This window comes from Pleurodeles waltl, chromosome 7, assembly GCF_031143425.1.
Source record: "Pleurodeles waltl isolate 20211129_DDA chromosome 7, aPleWal1.hap1.20221129, whole genome shotgun sequence".
Classification (NCBI taxonomy): Eukaryota; Metazoa; Chordata; class Amphibia; order Caudata; family Salamandridae; genus Pleurodeles; species Pleurodeles waltl.
The window spans coordinates 1,398,483,942-1,398,506,682 of NC_090446.1; the positions used below are offsets into that span (position 1 = coordinate 1,398,483,942).

Consider the following 22,741-nt stretch of genomic DNA (forward strand, 5'->3'; position numbering starts at 1 on the left):
ATGAACAAATACATTACATTTTCAGAACTCAATTTAACATTTGTAACCATTAAATTAGTCATTGGTGCATTCTTCATACTGGCTTCAGCATACATGAGGGATCTCTTTAATATACTGATAGAAACTGGAAACATCCATGAAACCCATTAACAGCTGAATGCCTTTCTTATATAATAAATCCCTTGTATAATTCCTTGACATAAATCACAAACCTAGTATCTATATCTTTTATAGCATTTTGAGAACACACTGAATGTCAGACTGAGTGTGAGAGTAGCTGTCTGGGTGTGACGGTGAGTGTCAGAGTGTGTCTCTGACTTTGACACTATATGTGAGAGTCTCTATGTTAGTATTAGACTGAATGTGAGAGTCTGTGTCTGGGTGAGAGAGAGAGTGTGACAGTGTCTGCCTGGATGCGAGGGTGGGTGTGAGAGTGTCTCTCTGAGTGTGAGAGTAAAAGTGTCTGTGTAGATGTGACAGTGGATAAAACAGCATCACTGTAGGTGTGAGAGTGGGTGTGACAGTGTATGCCTGCGTGTCAGACTGGGTGTGAGAATGTCTCTCTGTGTGTATTACTGAATGTGAGAGTGTCTCTATTAGAAATTACTCTTTATTTTTTAAGGTTCCCGAGCACCACGGATCCAACCGCCGATTCACACCTGGCCTGCGCTGGGCCCCGCGGATGGATCTGGAGATCTCGAGAAGCGTGAGAAAAAAAATCATTGTCCGCATTTCAAAGGCATTATTTATCCCATCACCACAACTATATCACCCCAATGGGGTCAGGGAACCTGTAACCAGGTTCCCTGACCTCATTAACTCAATTGCCCCCCACATTTCAGCCCCAAGGATCGTTTACTGAGAAAAGAAAATGGCAGCCGCAACATTTCTCTCAAGTTGAGGGCAGCCAATCAGATTCTTACTGTGGAGCTTGGCTCCCCAGATTGACCCGCGTTGGATCCTCGCAGGATTTGCATCCCTCTATATCTAAATTTTTTACCTTAAATTTCTCCAGAACTACAGAATGGATTCACACCAAATCACAAAAAAATAAATCTGCGGAACAGAATCTAGCTTTGTTCCCAATTTGGTGTCATTCAATTCAGTGGTTCGGGCTATAGGTGTGTCTAAAGGTCCTATGGAAAAATTAATGGGGAAAACCCATTTTGGGCCCCTCTGCCCCTTTTTCTCAGCCACCGTATGACAGATCACCCCAAAACTTTCAAGACAGAAGCTAAGCTTAGCAAAGTATACTTTTTGAAAATTTCCTCAAGAGGCGCCAAAGTTATGGGCAAAACAAAAAATGCTCTTTCTTAAGAAACTAAGGGCCAGATGTAGCAACTTTGCAAATTGCGACTTGCAATTTGCGAGTCCGAGCGACTTGCAAATTGCAACTCGCAATTTGCAATGCAGAACGGTGTCTCAGACACCGTCTGCGAGTCGCTATGAGGTCGCAAAGACCCACCTCATTAATATTAATGAGGTGGGTTGCAAATTGCGGCCCCATAGCGACTATGGGCACTCACGTATATGGAGGCCTGCTGTAGTCAGCAGACCTCCATGTTCGTGACTGCTTTTAAATAAAGCAGTTTTTTTTTTCCAAGTGTAGCCCGTTTTCCTTAAAGGAAAACGAGATGCACTTAAAAAAAAAAACGAAACCTTTAGTTTCTGAATTTTTTCAGGGCAGGTAGTGGTCCCTTGGACCACTACCTGCCCTGAAAAAATAATTTGGGGTCCAGTCACAAAGGGGAAGGGGTCCCATAGGGACCCCTTCCCGTTTGCGAGTGGGTTACCATCCACTTCAAGTGGATGGTAACTGCGACTCCATTTGCGACCGCGTACGCGGTCGCAAATGGAGTTGCATACCACTCTGACTCGCAAATAGGAAGGGAACACCCCTTCCTATTTGCGACTCTGAAATGCATTTTGCGAGTCGGTCCCGACTCGCAAAATGCATTTCTGCATAGCAAACTCAGGTTTGCGACTCGCAAACGGCGATTTTCGCCATTTGCGACTCGCTAACCGTTTGCTACATCTGGCCCTAGGTCCTGCAATCAGGGCAGGAGACACAAAGGAGAAAAGCAGATAGTCTGAGTCACAACATAAAAAGTCAACGAGGGGGATAACGTAAATGTACCTTAAGGTGAAAATGGGGATGTGAGAATAGGCGAGATAAGGATATTTAATTTTAGCTGTCTGGTAGAGGAAAGCCAGTGTGGACCATACCAAAAACGTACACCGGTCTTCCACGGTGGTAGAACTCACCCATTATTTACCATTGATTGGGTTCATTGTCACTTTAATATTCTTGTTTCCTATTCAATTGATTGTCTTCCTCTCTTCTGTTTGTCCCTCCCCTGGAGTATACCCACCTTGCCATCCTTTAGACTTGGTGACTTGTATCCTTCCACTGCCCACATTTAGGGACCCTACTATTTTCTTTTTCATTAGGCATTCTAGGAGTGTGTGTCTATTATATTGCTGGCTTTCTTGTACTGAGGTTCCTCCCCTCAATTACCCTTGCATCCATTGCTTCCCCTCCACACAACTCCTATCCGTTCCTCAGTTGCCCTCTCAATCCCTTGTGGTCCATTAAAAAAACATACTTTCATTTGAATTTTATCAGCAAGTCTGACAGCTGCCCTTTGCTGTGGGCCACTCTTTACACCAAAGAGCTCTTTTGTGTGTCTTCCTTGCTCACTCGCCCTCCTGCCCACTCCCTGTTGCTTGTCTCCAAATGCCACCTACCCACTGCTCCCCCACCCTAGCTGTCCACTAAAATGTTTTTCATAATTTTTTCATTTTTGGAGGGCCTGACTGCTCCCATTGGCTGCTGACCCACTACACATTACTAAAAGTGTTTTCATACTTATATATTTTTTTTATATATATACCGATCCAAGTAGTGTCTACCATCTTAGAAAGGGAAATTATTATTTTTTATTTCCTTTATTTTTGTTTTTTTTAAAAAGGCACACACATGTTTGGTGGCGCATGCACGTGCATACTTCTTCAATCATGTGAACACTTATGAACAACATGCTAAGAGCAGCTACGTTATTGGGCTTTTTTTTTTTGCTGATGCTGCACAGCATCAACAAGCATTGGCAACCCCATATAGTGGAGTTTAGTGGGGTGGATAGGAGTGAAGAGTAGTGTTGAAAGTGTTGTGAAGTGTTGTGGAGGGAGTATAGTGATGTAGAGTGGAGTATAGTATTAGAATTGAGCATAGTTTCATAGAGTGGAGTGCTTTATAGTGTTGTGTAGCAGTGTAGAGTACAGTGTGTAGTGTAGAGGGTGTTGTATAGAGTGTTGTGGAGCACAGTGGCATAGAGCAGGTTATATTCTTGTATAGTGTAGGCGTGAAGTGTCATAGTTGAGTCAAGTGGTACATAGTGTATTGATGGAGTAGTGTAGAGTGTTTTATAGTGGATTAGAGTGGAGTAATGTTGTAGAATGGTAGATAATGTAGTATAGTGCTATAGAGTGGAGTGGTATGCAGTGGATTATAGTGTCATTGAAGTATAGTTTACTACAGTGTGGTATTATAGAGCTTAGTATTGTAGAGTGTAGTGTTCTATGGTGTAGTGTAGTGAAGTGTAGTAGTGTGGCTTAGAGTTCAGTGGCTTATAGTACAGTGATTGAGAGTATATTGGCATAGAGTGTAGTGGTGTAGAGAGCATTTGTTTTGAGTAAAGTGTATTGGTGTTTTTGTGTAGTGAATTAAAGTAGTATAGAGTGCTGTGGGATAGAGTAAAGTGGTGTAGAGCAGAGGTTCCCAACCTTTTGACTTCTGAGGACCCCCACTTGATCATTACTGGAACACGGCGACCCCTACTGAATCATTATTGCAATCCGATGTCCCCCATTGAGTCATTGCTGGAAGCCAGGGATCCAGCGTTCTGGATGAGTTGTAGTTTTTTGATGTTTATAGTTGAGGTGCCAGCGTAGACGGAGTTGCCGTAGTCGAGCTTGCTTGTGACTAAGGTGTGGGTGACTGTCCTGCGACAGTCTGCTACGATCCATATGAAGATCTTCCAAGGTTTGTGGAGTGTGTGCCCGCAGGAGGAGGCAGCTGAGTTTACCTGGCAGGTCATGGATAGGGAGGAGTCGAGGATGATGCTTAGGTTGAGGGCGTGCTCAGTCGATGCAGGGGGGGCAGTGAAGGATGTGGGCCACCAGGAGTCGTCCGAAGCTGAGGTGGCGTTTCCAAAGATGAGTTCAGTCTTGTCAAAGTTGAGCTTGAGGCAGCATTCTCTTATCCAGGTGGTGACAGCTTCCATTCCTCAGTGGACGTTCCTTTTGGCAGTGTCCGGGTCTTCAGTGAGGGAAATGATGAGTTCTGTGTCATCGGCATATGACACGATGTTCATACCATGGCTTCTGACGATGGCTGCAAGAGGGGCCATGTATATGTTGAACAGTGTGGGGGCCATGAGGATCCTTGGGGGACTCTGCAGTTGCCTCCTGTAGGGTGAGAGTCTCACCCTCTGCGTACTCCCAGAGAGGAAGGAGTGGATCCATTCCAGGGCTCTTCTCCGGATTCCTATGTTGTGGAGTCTGGTGCGCAGGGTACTGTGGGAGCCTATGTCGAGAGCTGCTGGGAGGTCGAAGAGTATGAGTGCTGTGGTGTGGCAGCAGTCTAGGAGTAATCAGATGTCGTCAGTGGCTGCCAGGAGGACTGCCTCCATGCTGTGGTTGCTACGGAAGCCAGACTGGGAGCTGTCCAGGGAGTTGTTGGCCTCAATGAAATGCCGTAATTGTATGTTGATTGCTTTATCCAGTACTTTTGCTGGGTAGGGTAGCAGCAAGACGGTCCAGAAATTCTTTAGTTCTGATGGGTCGGCCTAAAGTTTCTTCAAGAGAGGGCGTATTTCGGCTTGTTTCCAGTCCTTGGGAAAGGTGCTAGTGTTGACGGAGTAGTTGATTGTGTTCCGGAGCTCGCGGCGATGGATGTGCTGGCTCTAATGTATATGTGATGCAGGCAGTGGTCCGTGGGGGCTCCGGAGTGGGTGTTGTTAATGATGCTGACTGTTTCCTCTGTGGAGAGCGTGGACCAGTTGTGGATGGTCTGGGTGGGTTCTGGGGAAGGCTGGGTCACAGGTTCCAGTGCCAGGATTTTCTGGGAGGAAGCTGTTGTGTATGTACTGGATCTTGTGGTGGAAAAAGGTGTCAAGTTTGTCGCAGAGGTCCTGTGACTGGGGGATGCTGGTGGCTTCGGAGGGGGGATCTGTGAACTTGTTGATGACTGAGAATAGTTCCTTAGAATTGTGTGCAGAGGAGTTGATGCGCTCCCGGAGTCCGTCCTTCCTAGCGTTCTTGACTTTTCCGAGGTGGGCGGCGGTAGCGGCTGTGAATGAGGCAAGGTCTTCGCTGGTTTGGATGTTCCTTCATTTTTTCTCTAAACCTCTGTGGGTACGCTTTGATTCTTGGAGTTCGGTGGTGAATTAGCTGGCTTTCTTAGGTACGCGTTTGGCCGATGTCAGCCGGAGGGGGGCTAGAGTGTTGGTGCATTTGGGGATCATGCATTGAGATTGCGTGCTGCTGTGTTGACGTCATCAGAGGGAGGAGGGGCGAATTTGGCGAGCGATGAGGTTAGTTTCTCTTTGGTGATTTTGTTCCATTTCCTGTGGGTGGCCATGGGGTGCAGGTGTGGCTGCTTGGTACAGTGATTGTGAAGTGTATGCAGCAGTGGTCGGTCCAGTCTGGGGTGGACATGGCCTCGATGGTGATCCGATTGCTTGAGGTGAAGATGAGGTCCAGTGTGTGTCCTGCGATGTGTGTTGGTGCGGAGACCAGCTGTCTGAGGCCGAAGGTGGTGAGGTTGTCGAGTAGTGCGGTGGTGTTTGGATCGGCATGGTACTCGAGGTGGAAATTCAGGTTGCAGAGGAAGAGTTAGTCCTCTGACTCCAGGGCCTGGGAGGTAGCGATGTCTACAACGTCGTCTATGAAAGCTGGGTGGGGGCCGGGTGGCCTGTATACCAGGGTGCCGTGGATGGAGGAGTGGTGGTTGGAGTGGATCAGGAAGTGAAGGTGTTCCATGGTGGTGCATTGTTCTTCTGGGACAGCCTTGACACGTAGTGAGAACTTGTGTACGATGGCGAGTCCTCCGCCTGGCCGGGAGGGCTGGTCCCTCCTTAGGATGCTATATCCATCGGGAATGGTGATGTCTGGTCCTGAGGTGGGGTTGATCCAGGTCTCGGTAAAGAAGGCAATGTCCAGTCGGGCAGTGTTGATCAAATTCAAGAGTTCGGTGGCGTGCTTGTGGACGGGGTGGATGTTCAGGAGCAAGCAGTTGATGGGGTTGTGGAGGTTGTTGGTATCTCTGTGTGCGGGGAGTACCTTCAGCTTGTTGAGGCTGGCACTGAAGTTGCAGTTCCTGCAGGTGAAAGGTCCGTGGGTGTCCGTGGGTGTCCTTGGGGGAGATGACGCAGCAGTTGCTGAGAAGTCTGGTGTTGAGGCAGATGAGGGTCTCAGCGTCGTAACGGATGCAGGTCAGGAGGTGGTTTAACGGAGATCCAGGGTTCCTGGTGCTGGGCGCGGTCTAGGTGCAGATGGGCTTGCCTTTGGCATGCCAGCTGTGCCCAAGCGGCGCACCAGCTTCATGTGGTGGGTTGAGCGGTCAGCTGGGAGGCGAGAGGGCAAGAAAAGGAGCTTTGCGGAGGGAGGGGGGGCAGAGGAAAGGAGGGGAGAAAGGAAAAGAAAAAGGAAAAACGGGTGAAAAAGAAGAGGAAAAATGAGTGAAAAAAGGCAGAAAAAGTAAGAGTGAAAGGGCGACAGAGAGAAATACTTACTTGTGATGGCCACTAGACCACCAGGGATGATGCGCAGGGACAAGCCTGCGGGTGGAGGGGGGGCCTCGAACTGGGAGTCAGGAGGCTCTCTCGTCCCAGTCAGAAGGCAGAGGCAGCAGCAGCCAGAGTAGCTGGGGAGGGAAGCAATCGCTGACCAGGAGGTCAGTGCAGTTGCCCTCTGACAGCACTGCGGCCGCCATTAAGAAGGGGAAGGGCATGGGGGAAGTGGTCAGCTGTGATGCAGGAGGGCAGGAAAGGAAGGTTCGTGAGGGGGAGGGAGGCAGAGGAAAAGAGGGGAGAAAGGAAAAGAAAAAGGAAAAATGAGTGAAAAAGAAGAGGAAAAATGGGTAAAAAAGGCAGAAAAAGCAAGATTGAAAGAGTGACAGAGAGAAATACTTGTGATAGCCACTAGACCACCAGGGATGAGGCGCAGGGACAAGCCTGCGGGTAGAGAAGGGTCTCGAACTGAGAGTCAGGAGGCTGTCAGTTCGTTCCAGTCAGAAGGCAGAGGCAGCAGCCAGAGGAGCTGGGGAGGGCAGCAGACACTGACCAGGAGGTCAGTGCAGTTGCCCTCTCACAGCACTGCGGCTGCCAATAAGAAGGGGAGGGGGAGCAGTCAGCTGGGAGGCGTCAGCTTTGTAGCTGGTGGTGTAGTTTGGAGCACACAGTCGCATATTTATTACTGAAGCATGGTATATAAGCGCACTGTCGTTTACAGATGCAAATACAAAATTATGAAATTCTCTGTGACATGCAGTTTTACTTATAAATCTATGTAGCTCACAGATAATAATGTGTGGCAATTGTGCTACACCAAATATTTATCAACAGCACATTGTCAAGTAAAGTGTCTTAATTCGTTCTGATCCTATTGAAATCTTTGTTTCCATCACACTTCACAATTACAAAAAACTTCTTCATTTGTACTTTCCTTACTGCTGATATATTTTGAAATATTTGTACAGTTTATTTAAAAATATTGTAAATGTATTCTGTTTTAGAAAAACATGATGCTTTACTGCCTTTCCTTTCACTTTCCCTGTACCCCAGTAAGATAGTTCACTTTATAAAATCCTCAAACTTTAGAGTCAGAGAAAGAAAAGTAAACATCAATCTGCATGTTAAAAGAATAAGAAGCAATTTGTCAGAAGACATAGCCTGATATTTGACCCTTGTCTTTAAGAGCATAGCAAATGTGACAAGATAAAATCCAAATGTAAAAGCATCTTTGTTGCTCATTTACCTTCTAAACTCCAAGATAAAATGTTTATCCATTGGCTCTAGGTCACACCCTGCAATCGAAGATGTCCAAGATGTAAGGCCTCAGACGATATCTAAAAGGACCCTTGCCAATTACCTTTAGGTATGTAGCATATATGCATTATCACATCAGCTTTACCTTTATGCTACTTTCCAATGATGTACCAATACAATGTTATGCAGTACATAAATGTGTATAGACATACATGGTGGAGCGCTCTTAATCACGACCATTGACTGTATGGGATTTTAGAGCTGCAGCATTTCCCACATAATTATGAATTTGCAGACCTGCCAACCTGCAAAAAACATTCAGGGTGTGAGGAGGGAGCGGCACTTTGGAGAGAATGGGGCCTCATACCAACCTCTACCTGAGAAGCACTGCGTCCTCCACTGATCCCCTGATGCCCCCTGCCCACCAAAAAACTAAAGGGTGGGTGAGGCTGTCACTGATGCCCTGGGGTGTTTTCTCACCCCTTTATCGGCATCGGGTGCCTACAGCCTCCAGAAAATAGCTGGAAAGCCGCTCTGAGCAGCGCTTTCTAGCTTTCTTTCCTACCACCATGTGATGTTGGCTCCTCACTCGGTGACCGTGTGAAGGGAGCAGAAATCAGGTGACACACGGTATCACCGTGTGACTTGGCAGGTCTGGATGTGTAGCAGTTGCCACATAATCCATCTTCTATTACATAATCTGTAGATTATAACAAACACATGTTTCTAGCTCAAACGGATAAAAATTTACTAAAAACTCAGCAACGTGTTGATTTGCAGTTGGAAGCCATTCGCACAGGTGAGGAGTCATCTTTCTGTTGTTTTTGCTGCATTGTGTCAAACTGGCATTGAGGAGGAGGAAGCCTGGCCCAGGTAGTGTTAACATGTGCAAAAGTGGCAGAATATTGAAGAAATACTATGACAAGCTGTGCCGCATTATGCAGCATAATTTGCCTTTCCTTGCTGCTTGATTTAGTAGACACAGCTGCATAGCTTTGTCCTCCCCTGCCGAATAATTCCAGTAGCTCTGCTCTTAATGTATCATTTTGATGTGAATTATGCTTTATTTATTCTCTAAGCACAAAATCTCACCCACTACAAGGACAACCTCCCTGCCCCGATACTGCCCAGGTCAGGCCAGGAATAGAAGTGTTATGGAGCAACCATGCTACTTATGCCAGCCCAAACCTGCCTCTAACTGTAGGCAGTCCCCCTAAAGCAGGATTTCTTTGGAGTAGGGATTTGCTTGTTAACAAGTGTAGGCACACGCAGCCTCAGTTCTCTTTCTACCTTGACTGATACAGTCTTTATTTCGGGATCTCATAAATTTGGCATAAAGTCTGGGCAGTGTTTTCCACAAGGTAGGGGAGGCAGTGCATGGGGCCTCAAGGACCCAGGCCCAGATGCAAAATGGAAGACCAAGGGAGGGCTGGAGCATACCAATTAGCAGACCCTTGTGGGTAAGCGAAGACGTGGAATAGACAACGCTTGTACTGAAATGCCGGCACCCAGATTCTTGCTCACAAACAAAATAGCCCATATAAGAGTAGTGGTTCACACCCAGTAGCCCAGCCACGACAGAGATCGTTTTCCAAGCTGTAGCCCTCCCCTGGGAAGCACCAGACCCTCTCGCCGCCCACTCTCTCCGAGAGACGCGGGAGAGCGCAGAAGATAGCCCAGGCCAGGTTCTGAGAGATGTGACAGAAAAGGATGCTCTTGGCCTTTGGTCATTTGTCACCTTTCCTCTCCGCTTCCCCATCTCTATCCTCCTCGCTTTCTTTCCCTCCCCCCGGACCCTCCCTCCTCTCTTTTCTCTGCCCTGGATCCCCCTGGACTCCTTCGGTGTGGGTCCATCTCTTTCACTTGCACAGCCCCTCGGCTCTCTTTCCTCCCTCTCCTCTGTCCCCATCCCTCTCTCCGCCCCTCCTCCCCTCAGGTAGGAGGGTCCCGGGAAGGAGGTGGTGCCAGGGCCGCCTGGGCACATGCTCCTGTCTCCGCTGCGCTGCACCTCGCTGCTGCTTCAGCCCAGGACCAATCATGGAGGAGGCTGCAGCTTGGTAATTAGATAATTGGGTTTTATTTGTGCGATCAAGAGGACAGGGGAAAAAGAGAGAGAAAGACAGCGAGGAAGAACGGATTTATTATTCCCATCGTCTTGGAGAGGCTTCTCCTGAGCCCCCCCCTCCTGCCGGGCTTCGCCCCCACCCCCCGGGCCCTGCGCACAGGTATTTGGCCATATTGGAGATATGCAGAAACGGGGATGTTCTTGAGAGAAGGGGCTGCGGCTGCACCGAAGGAGGGCGCGGGGTCCCGGGCTGAGCCGAGGCGACGGATGGCGCCATTCCCTGCACATCGAGCCCATCCTCTCTGCACGTCCCGGTGAGCCGGGCACCGGCGTCTGCTTCTCTGCCTCCTGCACCGCAGCCGAGCCGAGGCGGTCCAGCTCCGCCTGAAATCAAATAAAGGGAAGGACGGATGCAGGGCCGAGGAGAGGAGGGGGCCGAGGGGAAGCGCTGAGAGCGATGCCCCGCACTGCCGTGTGACTGGAAACCATAATCACACCACAAAGGGGAAATTATTTCACCCACAAAACAGGGGAGAGCCAAGGAGAGAGAGAGACGGAGCTCGTGAATAGAGACGCCGGAGGGGGAGACAGGGTCTGTGAATAGAGGACGGAGGAGGGGGACCGCCCCCGCGGGATCTGGACGGAGAGCCACCCTACCAGTGCTTTTCCCCCCACATTTTTTTTCATATTTGTAAGAAGGTACGTGCCACGGAGGGGGCTTGGCGTGGCCGCTGTGATACATGGCCAAGAGGGCGGCGTTGCGGTGAATCCCCCGCACCTCACCTGTTGTCTGGGGGCTCTTGGACACCCGTGCGCACCCTGCAGCGTGTATGACACGGGGAGGGGGCGGCGGACATGGGGGGCCCGGTGTTGTTGCCAGTGTCATGAAGGGGGGGTTCTGATTGCGTTAAAGATTCCTGCGTGTCACACCCTCGGGGTTCGGCCCTGCACCCTCGACCAAGCAAGGGCTGAATGAAGATCGCTGACGCCAAAGGGACAGGAGCCCAGCATCCTTCCAGAGATTTTTCTTTAATTATTTTTTTTCTTCGCGGTGAGTTTTATACGTTTCTGCACCCCTTTTGAAATTTGCGTGGGTCTCCTTGGACAAGCCCCCCCTGAAGGAATGGTGAAGGGGGGCTCAGGAGGAGGAGAGCAGCGGAGGAAGGCATCTGAAGCAAGCAGCAGCCCTGGAGACGGGTGAGTTGGTAACCATAGAAATGATTCGTGTCCTTCGGCTCCGGTAGGGGAGGGGGGCGGGGGCCGGGACTCAATGCAGGCTTTTCTTGCCTTTTGTTCGTCATTTTCCCATTTTCGGGGGCGGAGGGGTTCTGGAGGAATGGGGTGATACGTGTATTTGTGGATAGGAAGTCCCCTGAGACAGGCAGCGGCCCACCCCATGCGGGTGCTGGGGGGTGGCGGTAGGATAAGGGTGACCGGGTCTGACACGATATGGAACACATAGTAAAATGAACATTAAGTCACGTATCTGGAGGACCCTCTTAATAGGATGATGCATACCCTTCTGCAGAATTTGGTGACCCCAATAGCATCCTTCACGGGATAGTACCCCCTCCACATGAAGAAGATACACGTCAGTCTCAAGGATGCACCCCTCCCGCAGGCAATGCTCCTGCACAGTAGGACGCCCCCCCCCCACCTGCAGAGCGATGGCCTCGATCAGAATTATACCCCCACATAAAGTTGGTGGTCCCCACCAGCAGAGTCCGTTCCCCAGCTGGGAGGAGCTTTCCCAGCCAGAAAACATTCCATTCCTCAGAATAAGATGCTCGCGTTCCCGAGGGATGGCCCCTCAGCCTGACTTTAACCCTCCCACGAGGTTTACGCTTCCTTAACAGAGAAATGCCCCCACCAGGAAGGTGCTCCTCTCTACAGGATGGTCCATCTGTATAATGCTTCCCTAAGCAGAGGATAGTCTACCTTCCTGCGCACAGGATGCTCTCAACAGCATTATAATGCCCCCTTTCCCAAGCAGGGTAATGCAGTCCTTTACAGAAGCCCCCCGCCCAACAGCTGCATGATGTTATCCCTCTACACCAGAATGCATTAAAATAATTACACCCCTGAATAAGCAGCGGGCCCGATGCACCTATCCCAGAATGTGTCCTTCCAGCAGCTGATGCTGAAGAGGCCTTGGGAGCCAAGCAGCTCTGTTTGCCCCCCTTGTATCCCCCCAAAGGATGATTTGTAAACACCTCAAGCACAGTCACAAGTCCATGTTGTGTGTGCTCCTTGGAACATCTGGAGGTGCAATGAGCGCGGGGCAGGGAGGCATGATGGGGCACTGCAGGGACATACTCTGAAAATAAGGGCCCACAGGGACGTGTGCAGTGGCACGCCACTGATGAACACACCATGGATGCGCGCAATGGCAGAACGCAGGCCTCTGTGGAGACCGAAGCAGGAGGTGTGGTTGCGTTATCACTGCGCCAGTCAGCTACTACACAAATGAGCACCCGCTAAGGGACATTCACACGGATACCGAGCCTGCTGGGTCTAGTGTGGGCCAGGCCCATGGGAGCGCCCACTCCCGCGCACACACCGCAGCCCGCACTAGAGGTTTGGAACCAATAGACTTAAAGGAAAGGCCAAGCATTACGGCCTTCCTCAAGAGAGTGCTGTGTGAGAGGTCTTCTAGGACTGGTGGTAACTGTAGATCTTCTGTTGAGAGTATGTAACAGAGCATGTAAGAGCCAAAGGGCTCAGTGCCGAGAGATAGCACCAATGGTGCTTCATGCAGGCACTGTTGGGTGGTGTGCACTTCATGGACTAGTGCTATCCACATACTTTAAGGCCTTGTCTCATAGCGGGCTGCAGGAAGGTGTAGCTACCATGAGTGCTAGTTGGTATTTTGTAGTTTTGAATAAAGCAACTCAACATTTTAAGGTCCCATAAGGGCACCATGACCTCCGTCAGGGATCGTTGCCTGAGGTATGCTCTGAATGCGCGTGAGAACCAAGTGCTGAAGGCCTCCATGTGAAGAGTGAAAATAGCGTCAAGTGTTTGAGGTCTCTTTTATTTCTGGAATGAGGCATCTGTAGTTTAGGTAACGTCGTTGCCACCTCCTGGAGACAGTTTTGTACGAGGTGCACCCCATGAATTGGTGTCAACCACAGAAGCTCGAGACCCATCTTTAGAGAGTGCTGCGGGAAGCTGTGCCTACCAGTAGTTTCATTTGGTTCTGTGGATTTGGGAAGAGGAGCTGAAGTTTTGAACAGTGATGCTGGAACAATTTTCAGAGAGGGTGTGTTGCCATTAATGTCGCTTCACTTAAGCCAGTGGGATTGTGAAAAATCCAAGCGTCACACAAAAAACCAAGTGTGGCAAATGTGCTATGGCCAGCAGAAGAATGGTGAGGGTGTAGTTTGTAGCCGGTGATGCATTTGCATCACTGGTGTAGAAGCACAATGTAATTCACAGACTGCACATTTTCCTTTGAAATGGCAACTGCATTTGCATACAATGCAGTTTTTCTGGCAAAACCGTACAAGGGCATAGCTTTGTCAGTGAGATTGGGGGTGTGTGAGCTTCAGATTTTCCTTCCAACAATACTCTGGCATTTAATGTTAAGGTGCATGAGAGGGGCTCAAGGGGCAATGGAAAGGGAGAGGAATGCAGATTGGTAGGAGTACTAAGTAGGAAAAAGCACACGATTTTGTAAAAATAACTAACATTTTTTAAGCCTTTCAAAACAAAGAGGGAGAGCGTGTGTGCGTTTTTATCTGACTGTATCTAAATATCTCTGGTGAAATCCGCCAGACACCTCACCATACCCGGATGCAAGCACCTGTACCCAACTATTTATCAAAAAATATATTTACCTGGGGGGTTGTAACACCCAAACACCAACCTGAAGATACCCCCCTGACCATACAACGCTCAAACGATGATATCTGAAATCGTATTTCAGCAAATAATTATTATTTGCACCAAGTAAAGTTTCTTTAATTATCCTATTAAAATGTTTCTTTCCATTGCACCTCATTATTACAAAAAACGTGCTTCATTTGTGCTTTCTTAATTGCTGATATATTTTGTAATATGTGTATAGTTCATTTACAGGTATTTAAATGTTGCTGTTTATTAGAAAAAAAACACTGCCATCCTGCAGCCATCCCTTTCACTTCCTGTACCCCAGCAAGATCGTCACCTAGGTCACCTTTACAAAATCCTCTCAGTTTGCAGGCAAAGAAATAAAAATAAACACCAGTTTCTAAATAAGGGACATTTGTCAGAAGACATACCCCAACAGTTGACCTTTTTCTTTGAATGCCCACCAAATGTGACATGATAAACAGAATATAAAGGCATCATTACTGCTCATTCACCTTCTGAACTCCGGCATAGTTATCTTTGGGGGTGCTAAAGGACCCCTCCTGACCCCCACTTTCGGCGCCTACAGGTTTGAAGGTTGTATGGGTGTATTTGCATTGTTGTTTTTGTGTTAGGTGTAGCTAACAGCAGTGCTGTGTATCTCACATATGAGATATTTGACAGCTTCTATTGTTTAGGTGTGCTCAAGAGTTTAAGGGTGAAGGTCTGAGGGTACCCATTGGTGAGAGTGCTTATTGCCGCCATGTAGATCCAGGTCTGGAACAGGGTGATGTACCAATGGCGCGTAACGCACTTTGCTTTGTGACAGGTGTACCCCATTGATAGTAACTTGAGGCATTCATGTAGTGAGTGCTGCAGAAAGATGTGCCTGCTGGGAGGGACATGATATATCCCATATGTGTTAGTTTCCAGTTGTGGCACGCTCTAGATTTTGAAGTTGCATTTCTCTAGCACTCCGGCGCTGAGGTGCTCAGTGTTGAGAGGTATCCTTACAGCAGCTTCCTGTAGCTGTTCTTGTGTGAGGCCTACTCTATGGCCTGAAAGTGTTGCAGACATCTGGGTCTAACAGGAATGATATCTCATGTACATTTTCTTTGTAGCTCACTTAGCTGTAGAAGGAGGTGCTCAAAACTTTTAAGATGATGTCAGATGAAGAATGCCTCCTATGGAGATTGTTGTGTGAGATGCACTCCAAAGACACATGGTTTCTTTAAGTTATGAAGACCTTTGTGTAGAGAATAAAAACAATGTCATTTGTTTGGGGTGCTCAGCAGGTCTAAGAAGATGTGTCTGGTGTTAAGCGGTACCATCACAGCAGACGTCTGCAGCAAGTATTGTGTGAGGTGCGCTCCATGGACTCATGATAACCTCAGAAAGTTATGCCCTCCCATTTACAGTGTTGAATGTAGCCCAGCCTACCAGGAGAGGTCTTTGGTAGCATTTGTAGTTGTAGCAGGAGGCGCTGGAGATTTTAAGGTTGTATGAGAGCACAGTGGCCTCCTGCAGACATTATTGTGTGAGGTGCGCTCCAAAGACGCGCAGTAACTTTAAGAGCTGACTCTTCCTGCAAAGAGTGAAGACATGTTGAATGTATGTTGGTTGTTGTAACTTTGGGATGTGGTACCAGAGATGATAGATAGGATCATCATGGATAGTCCAGGCCTCCTGCAAAGTGTTGTATGAGGCTACTCATGGACTCTCTTAAAGCGAGTATCTATATCAGGAGAGGGGTCAAATGTCATTTATTGTGGACCTTGTGTAGTTCTAAAGGTGACTGTTGTTTTCTGTGGAGTCTTAAGGCCTTCTTGGAAAAAGTAAAAACAATATCAGACTTTTGATGGCTCCTATAGTTCTGTGAGCAGATGCTTAGATTCGCGGTAGGAATACTATAACAAAATATACCCCTCTGGATCAATTACCATATTTCCATTTAGAAAAAATATCGCTATTGTTGTCATTTTTATCTTACATATTTTACTTTAAGAAGCTATCATATTACTTAAGGGCATCATATGTATTCCCCTTTGTAACGGAATACAGTAATTCCACGATAACTTTATATTGAGCATTTTGAAACAATTTATTTTTTTCAAATTAATTCACAAATGATTGCAAAAAAACGATTTTGAAAATGATCCTCTCACTATACTATTCAAACTGAAGTTACTACAAGTACTAAAAGTGATTCAGTCTCATGGTTCCAAAAATCCACTTGTCCTTGTGAAATGTTTATTTTGTGGGCACACGGCAAATATCCACGTGTGTCTTGCCTTACAACCCAAAGGTAGCGGTGAATCCAGGTCACATTATATTTTATCCTGGTGTAAGCTCAACAAAGAAGCCAAGTACCCTTTCTAGTTTCCAAGCACCTTTCATAAGATATAGTCAAAGTGTTTCGGCCAGGGCATTTTCTAAGTCTTCTACAGGATATTATACAAGCACACTGATAAATCACAACGTTGTAGGGAAGAGGAGATCACACATCCATATTTAGGGAAGTCCATAAAATATTGCATACATTGACTCGTGCATTCATGTGGCCTGAGCAATGTAAACTGTAAACTGTTGTGGTGCATAACACTGGTGTTCAGTGCCGGGTGGCTGTTGTGAACTGCAACAGTTTACTTTGCGCTGGCTAGATGAATGCAGAAGCCAACGTCCGCAATACTTATGGATCTGGTTGCATCTCAATCCTCTCAACACCACAGTGTGTAGGAGATGGGAGTGTAATACTGAGCATGTTCATAGAATTGTGGATATTATGGTACAGGGAGTGGAAAGGAGTAAAAATGGAGCCTGGGTGCAACCTGACAGGTGTGTGAGCATGCAAGTCTTAAACATTTAGAGGTGCCTAGTGATGGGGCCCCACACAGTTTGAGGTGTGGTGGTACGTGTGTGTTACTAAAACCTTCATGCACAGCTTGCAGGGCTATCTGGTCGGTGCTTGTGTCTTATTTAAATTACCACACTATAAAAGCTGTGTGAGAACACCTGTCTTATTGGTTTCATCACACAGAATTGCGTGGGTGCATGTGCAGTTTGGGGAGCATCCTACATTCAGAAGTGAGTGAGCTCATGTGTATGATTGGAAACCTCATAGAGTCAGATGTGTGTGGGAGAATGGATAATACTGAGTGTTCCCCACAGTAAAAGGTGTGTGAGTGGATGTTAGTGTGTGGAAAATGCTTAAGATTGACACCTCATCAATGCTTGGATACTCAGATCCTTTTGAAGGCAGGAAATATGTGGAACTGTGATCTTCAGACAAGTAAATGTGTGTTTGGTATTGTCATGTGCCACACTGGACCCTTTGCACAGAAACGTGTGTAAAGACAAATGCCAATTTGGTTCCACCCACTGGACAGTAGAATTGCATGGTCGTATGGGACCCTCGCACAGGAAGACATTTTAGATATATATGTATTTTTGTGATGTGCCTATAGAGATGTGTACATTGCTAATATCTTGTCCTGAAGGTGTGAGTCTGTGTGTGATATTTGTGTCTTAAAACAGTTAAAAGTGTGTGCGAACGTTTAGTTTCAAGACATTCAATACTGTGCAAAGGAATTGTACACATACAGACATGTGTGTAGTAAAATGCACCTGATAGGCCAATGTATGTGGGCAAATGTGCAGTATTTGGAATCCTCGGCCACAGCTGCTTGGTTACTTGTGTGACATTCAGCTGCCAACTGTAGTGTATTTATAAATGTGTTTAATTGATACCTCCGCCCCAGCAGATGTGAGTGTACAACAGCGAGGATCACATCAGTGTTCCGAATGTCTGGGGACCCCTGCGGTGAGGTGTGCTTTATTAAAGCTGTGCGGGCTACAAGTTCCTCAACATTTTCACGTTTCGCCCTCTTATGCAATGGAGAAGAGGGATGCAAGCTGGAATAAACTAACATTTCATGGGTTGGGGGATGTGACGGACAGTAATGGTTGGTGCATTGATCTCACGAGTCTGTGGCCTATTGTAAGGAACAGTGATTTTATGAACAGTGTCTTTAAAGGTCTTTGAAAAAGCACAATCGTTTTTTTGTTTTTAAACGGTAATGCTTTTGTCAGTGAATTTCCAAGGTTTTTTTTTAACGTAAGTTAAAAGCGTACTACCTTTCTCAAGTATTACTCAATTTTAACCTTTTTTTCTTTAATGAATTTCAGTGGGTTTTTTAAAAGTAATATCTTATTACAATATGCTTGTGACTAACCCTGCACAGCAGACGGCCGGGCACTGCGCCCAAACACACACACACACACACACACACACACACACACTGGCAGGCAACCCACCGGCCACAGATCCCCACCACCACAATTTTCTTCTTTTTGTTTTGCGGGATGGCGCAGAAAGCCTCCGTCATTTAAAACAAATAAATACCTCCCCCCTCCTAAGTTCCAGGGGGGGCTAGTTACCCCTAAACTGCCCCTTTATATCTCATTTTGTTATGGGCATAATATGGGGACTGGAATGTGTCGTGACTTAAGGCAACTGAGTGTCAGTCCCATTTATGGACATGTGAAGTGTGGTGAATGATAGCATAGGTGTTTTCTAAGATCCTATGGTCTACCTCAGTCTGCAAATTACCCCAAAGCTTTAAGTTACAGGACTCATCCTGGCCCTTGGCTATGAGAACCAAGACACAAGGCAATATTTGGAAGTAGTGCCTGTGTAAGTGCTTATCTCAGCGCTATGAGGTTAAGGGCACAGTTGGACCCCAGACTATGACACTCAGAACAGAATCTGACTCCAAATCATGAAATGCAAGGCCCTGGCTATCACTCAGATTATGAGAGCCAGAGGTCAGCCTATCCCCCAGAGTTTGAGGTACTTGGCACACCTAACCATAGGGCATTAGTTTAGGGCAAGATTGATGTTCAAATCAAAAGCAGTCTTAGGAATTCAGTAATACCAACCCAATGAGGCACCCAATCTGTCTAACGTGCGAATGTTTCTCTCTTCAAGAGGAACTGATCATTTAAATTGTTTTTGCAAACATACATCCAGATACTTCATTTACCAAAGCAAGTAATTTGTTTTCTTAGCAGTTTGAAGAGGGCGTAGTCCAGTTCCTTTGGGTCTGATACCTTTCTGACACAATTTCTAGGACAGTGGTTCCCAACCTTTTGACTTCTTTGGACCCCCATTTTATCAATACTGGAGCTCGTGGACCCCCACCGAGTCATTACTCATAGCTGGGACCTAATATTATTAATTCTTTTAAGCAGTCGCGGACCCCCTGAAGAGGCTTTGCGGACCCACAGGAGTCCCCGGCCCACAGGTTGGGAACCACTGTTCTAGGAGCAACATTTGTTAGTGGTAGTACATTTTGCAGGTACCTATAACAAAATCATGTTTTTGCGACTGAATGACCAGCATGCAAGCACTGATACCACAGGATGAGCAGTGCCTATCTGATGCAGTGTGCCCACTGTGAAAAAGAGCACTCACCCAGCTTAGCACATGATAAACAGCACCAGTTTTAAATACAGTGAATGCAGCTAACGCCCATTGTGGTCCTCATGCCAGTGGTCTAGCTCTTGAGCAGACATGCAGGCCTGTTTGACCCTAGGCTCAGGGGCGATGAATGGATGCGCGTTTAACAGAGTAAGCCGCACCTTCTGTTCTAAGTGATTTTAAATGCTAATTTTAAGTGCGCATTTTGTGTTCCCTGCCGTTGATTGTTTTGTAAACTCTATCAGACCCTTACTTTGTCAGGTCGTTATACATTTTTGGTGTTCTCTGAATGTATTATTTTTTGAAGGAGGACTTGGTATATTTTATTATTGATTTTACTTTACCATGCTCGTGAGTTTATCGATCCCAGGTTACTCCATTGTCTTTGCCCGTCCCTCAGTTGCCATTTTGTTGAGGTCAGCAGTCTAGCTCTGGAACTGACGCTCACAGCATGTGTATGCCCGATGCTGACAATGAATTCAGAGTTCATGCATGGGCATGTACCACAGGTGTGCTTAAGGTGAGCCTAAGTCAGGCCCACCTGCGGTAAGTCTGGGTGGGCTGGCGGAAATCCCTGCCTGATCACGGATGACGGCTGCACTTTAACATATTTAAATAACAACTCCTGGCCCATTCATAATCAGGTCTGGAACAAGTATTGGCGTTTGACCATAGTGAGAAAAGGTTCTCCCTTTCTTCGTAATTCAGAACAGCTGGTGTCCTTAGATGTTCTGATACCTATCAAAAATGAATTAGTAGGGGCGTTATTAAATATCAGACCTCTACCAAACCATATAAATTAATCATTTCTGCTGTTATTTGACACAAATGTTGATGTGTGTAGTTTAATGGAAACTTGGTTGAATGAGACTTCTGCACCTGGTATTGATGCGTCCATTTCTCAGGACTATAGCCTTATTCATAAAGATGCACCAGCACCCTTACAGGGGGATTTCAGGTGAGGGAGAGTTTGTATCATAGCCACTGTCACTCCAACAATCACCTCTCAGATAACTGTCACCTCTCACATCCTCACAACGGTAACTGATTACTAACCAAGGACTCTTTAACAAATGTCAAAATGAGGGTGGAGTTAGAGTAATTGGTAAACACTACCTTAACTTTCACATTTCAAATTCGTAACTCTTCTGGGTTTGATAAAGCTCTAGATGAAGTTATAAGCTATAGGATCACATTCTTTGCCATCTGGTTAAACTATCTTTTGGCTGTTTATAGACCTCCTCATGCCCCACTTTTTTTTATTTTTTAGAAAAAATAGCCAAAGTCATTTGCTTCCTATTCACCAACTATACTATGTTAATTGCTTTGGGAGATTTCAATTTCTGGTATGAATCTTAATTTAGTAACTCTTATGACATTTTTTATCTGATGCCTAATTTAGATTTTATACAAACTGTCAACCTTCTTATTCATCAGGCAGGGCATATCGTTGATTTAATGTTTAGCTTGGTGGATCTGGTCTAATTTGATTCCTCCTCTCTTTTTGTGTGGACCCATTATTACATTGTACATTTAACACCCTTACTACAATAATCCATAGTAGTACAAACCACAATATCCATGGGACAGAATTAACTTCACAGAGACTGTGATTATTTTTAGAGACATTTGGGCAACTAAAATGAGTGTTCGCGATCTGGATGTATTTGTTGCCCAATCAATGATTCATTGCTCTCTTGCATTAAAAATACAGCCCCTCGATCTGAAAGAGCTTTTGAAGGAATACGCTTATCCCGGCCTTGGCTCTCTCATAACCTAAAAACTTAAAACATCAGCAGTTGGAAAAAGCCCCTACAGGAAGACGTGTTGCATCTCTCTAAAGTCCGATTAAATTATTATAAGGCCTGCTTGATGAAAGCTAAGTCTGCCTACTCTGAGGCACTAGTCTATAGTGCTTCTAATTCAACCAGAAGTCTTTTTAAAGTTATAAATGATCTCTCTAATCCGTTGAATCCGCATTTGTTTCTCATTCCTTTCCAACAACTTTGTCACAAGTTCTCTGACTATTTCATTGATAAGATTCGGGCAACTTATAATTGCACCTTCTCTTCAAATTATATTGTTGCGTATCCTTCCCCCTCCAGTATGGAGCCAGCTGCCCCCATCGATTTAATTCCAGACACTGAAGAAGCCATTACCTGTAAATTACTCTTGTCTGCCAAATCTGGCTAGTCCTATGATGTTTGCCTCTACGCCCTCATCTCCCACCACCACCCCCTAAAAATATTACATAAGGTGGTGATTGCTCTCTCTGGTAAGGTCTGGTAAGGTCCCTAAGCCATAAAAAGAAGCATAGTCAAGCCACTTTTAAAAAACCTTATCCTTATCGTGTACCACCTTCCAACTATAGGCCTATCTCTTTGCTCCCATTGCTTGCCAAAATTGGGGAGAATTAGCTAGACAGATGGCTGTTGGAACACTTAAAATTCAGCCTTCTGGATATGTCCCAGACAATATTTCTACCTGGCATGGGAACAGAAGCTGCATTAGTCTCAGTTTGCAATGACCTCAGGTTAAATATAGATAAGAGCTACTTCACAAGACTTTTGTTACTGGACCTCTCATCATCGTTGGACCCGATTGACTATTCAATTAAGGTTGAGCGTTCCGCCTTGAGTCGGTTCTGCTCTTTTTTGTGGGTTCGCAGTCTGGTTTTTCTATGTTTACTCATTCAGATCCAAAAGGAGGCAAGGTAACTTCAGGGTCCCACAGGGATCCTCGTCTCTGTTTCTTTTTAACACCTACCGACCATTGAAACATCTGGTCTGCTCCTATGGACTAGAGTGTGTGCCTTATGCAGATGACACTGAACTCTAATATCCATCTGGTCTTGGGTGAGTGCTAATACATTGGAATGTAATGTAGACAAAACAGACATTTTGATCTCTAGCTCGTGCTTGACTTCGCCCGCTGATCTATGGCTTTCATGTATGACCCCATGGCCATGCCTCAGACGTATGTAGGAATCAAGGTTTTGACAAGAGATTATCCTTATAAACCCAAATTAATGGCACTGTGTCCTTTTGCTCCTTTCAGATTTACCTATAAGAAAAAGTCTGAAGGCCATTTCTCCTGAGCTCAGGCCCATTGCAGTAGCTCCCTCAGTTCTATCCAGAATTAATTGTGCTAATCCCTGCTTCTGGGCCTACCAGATATGTTCCTACTTTCCTGCAGATTATACAGATCACTGCAATTATATCAGCCTGAAGTCTTCGCAACTTCGACCACATTACTGAAGCCAGGCACACGTTTCATTGGCTCCCCCCACGGGTGAGTAGTGCGCTTTACAAATTCCTG

At 46.4% G+C, this 22,741-nt stretch overlaps 1 protein-coding gene across 5 annotated transcripts in view; it reads left to right on the forward strand.

Annotated features, from left to right (window-relative positions):
• LRRC4B (leucine rich repeat containing 4B) overlaps positions 1 to 22,741 on the forward strand; it is a 1,040,654-nt gene that overhangs the window by 843,711 nt on the left and 174,202 nt on the right. For 4 of the 5 annotated variants that reach the window (XM_069201000.1, XM_069201001.1, XM_069201002.1 and 1 more), the window contains one exon: positions 8,079 to 8,157. The gene's annotated coding sequence lies outside the window, so the exon portion shown is untranslated. Of the gene's footprint in view, positions 1 to 8,078; positions 8,158 to 9,686; positions 11,311 to 22,741 lie in introns of those variants that run through there. The other variant, XM_069200998.1, reaches the window with a different exon arrangement.